The sequence below is a fragment of the Meleagris gallopavo genome, chromosome Z, assembly GCF_905368555.1.
Source record: "Meleagris gallopavo chromosome Z, MGAL_WU_HG_1.1, whole genome shotgun sequence".
Classification (NCBI taxonomy): Eukaryota; Metazoa; Chordata; class Aves; order Galliformes; family Phasianidae; genus Meleagris; species Meleagris gallopavo.
The window spans coordinates 65944940-65953030 of NC_139435.1; positions in this window are offsets into that span (position 1 = coordinate 65944940).

Here is an 8091-nt window from a genome sequence, read left to right on the forward strand (position 1 = left end):
TCCGGTTCGTGCTCTGATGGGGTACCACCGGCCGAGGGGGTTCGCACGAAGTGCCGGTGCCTCAGTTCTCAGGTTCGCTTACCGCAGGCTCCGTCTTTACCTCATGTGTAACTGAAGGTGGATATCGGTTTTTCATTTTGCTCTTTCTTTCTGAGGCGAGCATCATGTTTATACTGATTTAAGGCCGCTTGTAGGTATGTTTGTAAACTGTGAATTGACTCTTAGCACTAAATGTTGACCTGTCACTACAGAATTATGGACCAGCATGTACAAACTGAGAATTATGAGCCGACACATGTAGTAAAACCTCATCTGATTAGATCGCATTTGCCTTCCAAGGCAGAAATGACCTATGCAAAATAGCATCTTGCATTAACATATGACAGTACGCTGAATTGGGAACACTGAGGGCCAGTCTTCAACAGTTGTGCAAATAGTCACAGTTTATTAACCTTTTTCTGGCTTTGGACCACATAGCTGAAGCACTAACGCTTGCTATTCATAAGGTTTTTTGTCTGTGAGACTGTTGACTATCTGCTTATTTTGCAATAGCTGTTAGGGTCAGCGCCTCCGTGCAAACAAGCTGCAGCTTCTTCTGTAAACAGTAGCATGTGTTTAGGAATTGCCTGAGTATAAATAAAATGAATAAAAGTTGTTTGCCCTCCTACCAACACCTGTGCTCCAGCAAAGCATATTGGTGAATGAGCTGTCCTCACACAATGTTCTGCAGGAAAATGCAGAGCTGGCAGAAGTAACTTCGGGTTAGCAGACTGACTTTCTGCCATCCCCACTGGCAGCATTCTGTCCCACTGACTTTATTGTATGAGGAGAAGCTTAGGGTGAAAAGTACAGCAACAATCCCCTAGAAAGCTGAGGTATTTGACACTGAAATCAATGTCTGGTTTAGTATGTGAATCTCCAGAACTCTTTCATGTGGTTCTTTGGGAATATGGTGGAGGAAAGTGAGGTAGGGTAAGGGCTTTGATCTGAACAACTTCTCTATCCAGAGCTGCAACACAGATTTGTTGAGCAAGAACATTAAGGTTATGGTTTCCCGGAACATGGCGCTGTCTGGAGCTGAGGCAGTATACCAGCTCCTGCTCTGCCCTCTGTTAGCACAAACTGTGACGATTTGCAAAGAGCAGCATTCTTCAGCTAGTGCTGATCTGCCTCCTCCTCAGCAGTGGATCATCATGCCTCGGAGGCATTCTGTACCCTCCAATTCTAATCAAATGCCTTGACTTATGCTAATATGCACTCTGTTCTAATTAAAGAAAAAAAAAAAAAAGAAAGAAGGAAAGGAAAAGCATCTCATGTGTTAAAGAACTACTGCTCCTGGTTCATTCATTCATCAGTTTGTCAAGTGTTGATGAATTTACTGAACAGTGTTTGAGTGTAACTTTATTTCAGACTGAAAAAGATTAATTCAACAGAAATCTTTCCTAAGGATCCCCTGAATGGCTGTGCAATATGTAGATATGAGAGCTGCTGCTCCAAATGCAAATGGTTAAATATAAGCACTCATATGTAATTTTGTACTGATAACAAAGAAGATAAGTGTGTAGGTCACTTTCAAAAAGACTGTGGTATGTGAAGCTGTGGTGGTGTCATTCTAAGACTGCAGAAGAAAATAAAACCCACAAAACATTCTCTTCTTGTACCTCTGTAAGCTTTTACCCATGCATGTATTTTAGATTCCTCATAAACCATCAGAATTGCCGTTGAAAAACATCATTTCTATAAGCTTTGGAAACAAAAACAAAAACAACAAAAAAAAATTACTTGCCCATCTTCAGATAGTGTAACAGGTTTTTCACCTCAAATCTAGTTAATGCGGTATATAAAATCTGCTGAAATGTTATTTCACACCTTGTGTGTGCCTTTGTTAGTATTTGCAGGTGTACACTTTCCAAACCAGTGTACTGTAACTGTTTCTGTTAACAATGATATCGCTGCGATCCTGGGCAAATAAAAGGCAAGAACAAGTTATTGGTGAACATATGGATGCAAGGTAAGGGTGGAAGTCTGCCCTGTACATACCAACTCGTTCCACTCATGCACCTGCACTTTTAAATGCTTTATAAAATACTTTTCTATAAAGGTAACATACCCTGGTAGGAATTGTTCGTCTTTGAAGTTCTAATTTTCAATAGCATAAATGCTGAAAAGTCCCCCTCCCAAGCCAAGGAGAATCTTGGATACATCTAAGTAGCTCGTCATTAAAATAACTTCTTTCTCCCTTTCCTTTCAGTAAAATCAAATAAATAAGCGTATTACTGCTAAGCATTTTTGCTGTTACAAAAAAAATTGTTCTGTCTTGTGGCTTTCTCTTATTTAAATCTCCTTCATTTATATTTAGAAAAAAAAGTATGTAGTCTTTAGCTGACTTCAGTAAAGGAATTTCCTCAGTTGTTCTCTGTCTAAATGAGTTAGGAATTTTATTCTTACAGCACTTGTAAAATTTGAGGATAAATCTGAGAGGAGAGCTGTAGTGGCCTCACTTATCATAGCAGCTTGCCAGTACCCTCGTATTTGTCAGTAACAAGCTATCTAATCAACGTATGTGAAGTGGCCACTGAGGTTTAATAAACGTAGTTCTAAGCTGTCACACAGGCTGCCTCTTGTCTGGTAGACTGTCTCAGCAACTTAAACTCCAGAACAATTAGACTCTGGAGCTCTTAAAATTGTCCAATAATGGAAAAAGTTCAACCTAGAGCTTGCAGCCAGCACTTATGGTACAAATCTGTTGTGAATTAGGCTTTGCTACTTTGACTTTCAGAAATCTTTTTGTTAGAGAATATGAAAGAACTTAAAATATAGAAGTATATAGAAGTAATAGAAGTGTTGCAAGGTGTTTGCAAATGTTTTAGTTACATAGTACTTTTCTTTGAAATTGATCCTTGCCTGTGCTGACCTACAAGCCTTCTTACTGGTGTTGCTGTTGAAAAAAGTTGTGTTTATGCAGTCAGCATTAAGTTATGGAAGACTGAAGAAAGGGTGTTCATAGTTTACCTTTCAATTTAGGAAACATGAGTCCATAATTCAGAAAATCATGCTATAATTGAGTTTGGAAGGGGCCAGTCAGCAGCTTGCCCAGAACCCTCTTCTGCTGGGTTCAAGTACTTCTAGAGATGGAGACACCACAACCTTTCTGGAAAACCTGCTCTGATTTGACCACCTTCACTATTAACAATGTTTTGCATACAGTTAAATAATTGTACGAGGTTTGGTGTTTTGTTTGTTTGTTTGTTTGTTTTTATTTCATTTTGTGTTCACTATCTCATCCTGTCACAGGGCACCATTGAAAAGAATCTATTTCCATTTCCTTTATTCCCCGTGACCAGATAAATGTACACAGTGGCAAGCTTACCCTGAACCTTCTCTTCTTCAGATAGAACAGTCCCAGCTCTTCAGCCTCATCTTCTATGCCAGAGAGTCCAGTCTGTCTGTCATATTTGTGGCCGTAAGGTAGACTCCCGCACTATTCCCCTGTCTCTCCCTGAACAGTGATGGACTTACTAATGTAGACCCAGTGCAGGACTTACTAATCTTTCTGCCTAGGTGCAGGACTTTGCATAGTCCTTTACTGAACTTCACGTGGCTCCTGCTGGACCATTTCTCCAGCCTGTTTTAAGGCTGTTTTACTCCCATCACGCCTGCCAGCCAATCGTGTACTCTGTGTCATCTGGAAATTTGCAGAGGAAACACCCTCTCATTAATGAAAATGTCGAACAGCGTTGGCTCCAGCAATGGCCCCTGATGCATTCCACTAGTGACTGATCTCCAGCTGGACTCCTTGCACTGATTGCAAGGTTTAGAGCCAAATTTCTTTCTCACCACACCCGTATCTAATTCATTATTTGCCCGTTTAATCTTTGAGGATATTATGGGAGACAGTGTAGAAAACCATGCTCAAGCTCAGATTCCCACTAACTAGATCTCACCCCTAGTTCACCAGTCATCAGACTATAGAAGGCCATCAGGTTGGCTAAGCAGGGTTCCCCCTGCATAAATTCATGCTGAATATATATCCTTTTTCATTGCCTTTCCCAGACTCTCTTTTGAAGTTCTTATTTGTCATTCTGGAGGTTCAGTAGAGCTCTAAGTTCCTTGTCTTGTAAGGGCTTTTTCTTCTGCCCTGCCAAGTGTTCTCATCTTCTATTTTGCCTGAATGTCTGTATTCCAGTGTACTTCATCTCTGTTTTCTCCCTCTACTACGTTCTGCCACATTTCACTTCTGTTTGTTCTCCAGGGCCTGCCCCTACCACATTTGCTTCATCTTGTCCTCTGTTAGGTATTCCAGAATTTCTCCTTTTAATTTCCAATTATTAGTGAGCAAGTACAACGCTTAGGATTTGAGGTAAGTCATAGCAGCTCTTTTTTTTCTTTTTTTTTCTTTTTTTTTCTGTTTCCATCTGCCATTTTCCCTTTCCCTTCTCCTGTCTCCCTTCATTTTTTTATTCTGACATATTCAGGAGAAGGATAATCTCTCTGAGGTAAAAAGTATTTTCCAATATACAAAATGACACAAAATTGTAGCATCTACAGCTATAAAGCAGCATATACTTCTGTTTAAAAAAATGTAATGTCCCTATAAACAAATTCCTCCTTCCGAGAAATAGCACGCTATCCTCGCCTCCTGGAAAACAGAACCATCTGGCCACAGTATTTCAATTATTTCTCAGCTTCAGGCTAAGGAGGATGGCCAAGACAATCCTCGTGTGGTGATCAAAAGGGAAAAAAATAGATGATGTTGAGGGGTGAAAGTGTTTGAAAGCAAGTTCTCTATCTTTCTCATATCTAAAATTTTTCTCAGTAAATTTATGTAAATTCTCCAAGAAAAAAATCATATTGTACTACAGAAGGAAAGAGTGTCATATGTCAGTATATCTAAGCTAAATGAGAAGGTTGTAAGTTCTTACAACATGTTGCTCCGTTTAGATGACATTTTAAAATTTCTCTTCTTTCATGAATATCTCCAAGAATAAACTGGTTTTTTTTTTTTTCATTATGTATTTATTTATTTTTAATTGTCCAATCAGACACAGAAATTCTTTCTCTTAGTCAGACACCGAAATTCTTTCTCTTTGACACTCCACTCTAACTAGAATTTATATTTTTACTCATGGTGCGAATTTGATCATTGAGATGACCTCATGATGATCTCATGTATGTACAGACAATTCAGTTTTATAAAGGAAAGAAGAAAAATCAAACAAGATTGCAAGTGGGTTAGACAGAAAAATCTTGCATGACCTTTAGAACAGCAAACATCCTTCCAACATAAGAGTTTCTGGGAGTTTCCATTAAAACTTGCAAATAAAAAAATCTCCTATAAACGAAGTTTGCTGAGTGCAAGTCAAAAAGCACACTAGGAACAGAGCATTTCAAACATTGGACCCAAACTTCTGCTTCTTAGCATCTAGCAATACTTCTTACTGTGAAACAGTTCCATTCTTACTAACTTACTAACCCAGGCAAGAACAGTCGAGCAGAATTTCATGGCTGTGATTTTATAGAAGGCAATTTGTTCTGACATCCAGCACTCTAGCATTAGAGGAGTGGAGGGAGTATGGGGCTTACAAAGATATCTGGCTTAGAAATCAAGTTCAGTTTCGTCTGAAGATGTACCTGGCACCTTCTGAAGTATGCAATTAACACGTTGATTATAAGGAATCTCTTGTGATTGAGCAAAGTCATCATGACATCCCGTGGTGTTTCCTACTCCATGTCTCAAGAGCTACAATTACAGCATTCTCCACTAGCTCTGTCAGAGGGCTCCCCAAGAAATGTTTCTTTCCACAGAGTGTTGAGGTCTATTTCCTGACAACCATGAGTGTTTCCATGCAATCTCTCAACATTCGAGCAGAGGTACAGACTGAAGGTAGAAGGAAAGGTAACCTACAGGTAACCAGAACTTCTCAAGACATCTGTCCATTGCCCTTCTGCAGCACACAGTGACACAGAATCACACCAGCAATAGAAGGAGACAGCTTGAATTGTCCAGCCTCTTCTCAGAGTGCTGTTGAAAGCAACTGAGGACATAGAAGTAGATTTAAATTCATTCTCATGTGTGAAGGCATGGTCTAAAAAAGGAAGGATGAGAATGGCTGAGACAGACTACTTGACAAATAGTAGCTAAAAAAAAAAAAAGTTGCTTTTTGTTTTTACTTTTTCTAATTGCTCAGTTAGGTTTTGTGCATGCAGATGCACGTCTCAAAAACCTTATTTATTTTTTCTATTGATGCCAAATGTCTAAAGTCATTGCATTTTTTTATTATTATTATTTATGAAGAGAATGGACAGAGTAGCCTGGAGAGAAAGTTATTTTTTAAGCCACTGCTAAAGCTCTAAGAGGATACTCTTCAACTGACTTTTTCTAACTGCTTTTTTAAAGTAATGTTGTATATTTTTTTCGCAAAGGACATGAACAAACTCCTGTGTGGCTGTCAGCCACTGCTAGCTGGAATAAATGGGAGTCCTCCACACAGTAAGTTTCAGACCTGGGCCTCTGGCACCTTCACCGTGCTCACCCAGATCACCTGTTACAAACCTGTTCAAGACTTCACACTGTTTATAGGCTCTGATTTTGCATGGAGGACATCATCTAGTTAGAAATAAAGACAACAACTAATGCGCTGACTTGGTGTGCTGAGTTGCCAAGCACCTGGGGATGTCTTTGTGCTCCTTTGTATTTCTGGTGTGGTTATTTAATTGCCACTCTCACTGCGAAGAGGCAGCTAAGTGTCTCAGAAGACTAATATATATGGAGTCTAGACCTGTGCAGGCTGAAACCAGAGTTTCAGTTTCTCACTGCAGATAACCAATGATATCGGAGTTTCTGTTTCTGAAAATATTTAGTGGTTCCATCACACTTTTAGATTGGCTGTAAACGAAAGATTTGGTCTTCCTCCACTGTATTATGAAATCTTGCAAAATGCAAATTACTCTTTAAAAACAGTAGGGAAAGTAGATGGGAAATTGTGTATTTACATACACTATATGTACATACACTATCTATCTGTATGCGTATATATATATATATATAAAGTTTCAGTTACTATTTAAGCTCATTACAAACCCCCCACAGTCTAATGCTCTTTTAAATTTCTTTGCACGGGAATATTCTTATAATTGAGCACACAGCAGGTGACTGAGACGGCTGAGCTCCTTTACAAAGGAGACAGCTCTGAGAAAAATCTGAGAATTGCTGCTTTTTTTTCTCAAAATAGGGATGTTATAAAATTCTAACTACATTTTCCTTTCTCTAAGCTTTTCACTTTTATTGAAAATACTAAGTTCTGACGTTTGTGAACCATGTGTGTATTTGGGATTGGTAGAAGAGCTATGGGATTACCAGATCTCTTAGCATCAGTGTCTGTTCCTGCAGTGCCCTGTGCCTTGACTCAGGAGCTATCACCCATTTCACTTCTTGATGGTAACCCAGAATGTGACAATTCATGATGATTTTGTTTATGTGCATGCAGGAATTAATTTGATTTGTTATGAAGGAAGGCAGAATGATGTCTGAAGTTGTGTCCATTAAACAGAATATAGACTCACATGCTTCTGAAATCAACTGTCTGTAACAACAATCAATGTCTTTTATCAAGTATGCTTTCATTTCCCAGTCAGGAACAGAAGTGTAAGCAGCTGTTTGCTGTTGTGTCAGCTTTAGTGATACCAATATCCTGGACATCCAGGAAGAAACAGTGCAAATTGCTGCAGTCTCCATCAAAATTGGGCCCTTTTTTCAGGAGCATAATCTGTTTCACATACTGCGAAAGAAGTGAAAAAAACAGATGGTTGTGTAATTTCTTTCACGTTCTTTTAACTTTGAGGCTTCAGCTCACAGTGTGAAAATAGGAGATGGGAGGTTAGTGCATGATTTCGTCCTTCTGCTAGTCTGCCTGTGCCAAAAGACCAGTGGCAGACAGAACTGTGCTCCTGAGCAGTGAGTGAACCTGGAGACGTCATGGAAGTGTTGCATGGTATCTGCAAGTCATTGCTGCCATGCCCTTTGCCTAAGGACAAGAAGTTGAGTCCTTCACCAGTAAATCATAGCAGGACTGATTAGTTGAAGTATAGGGG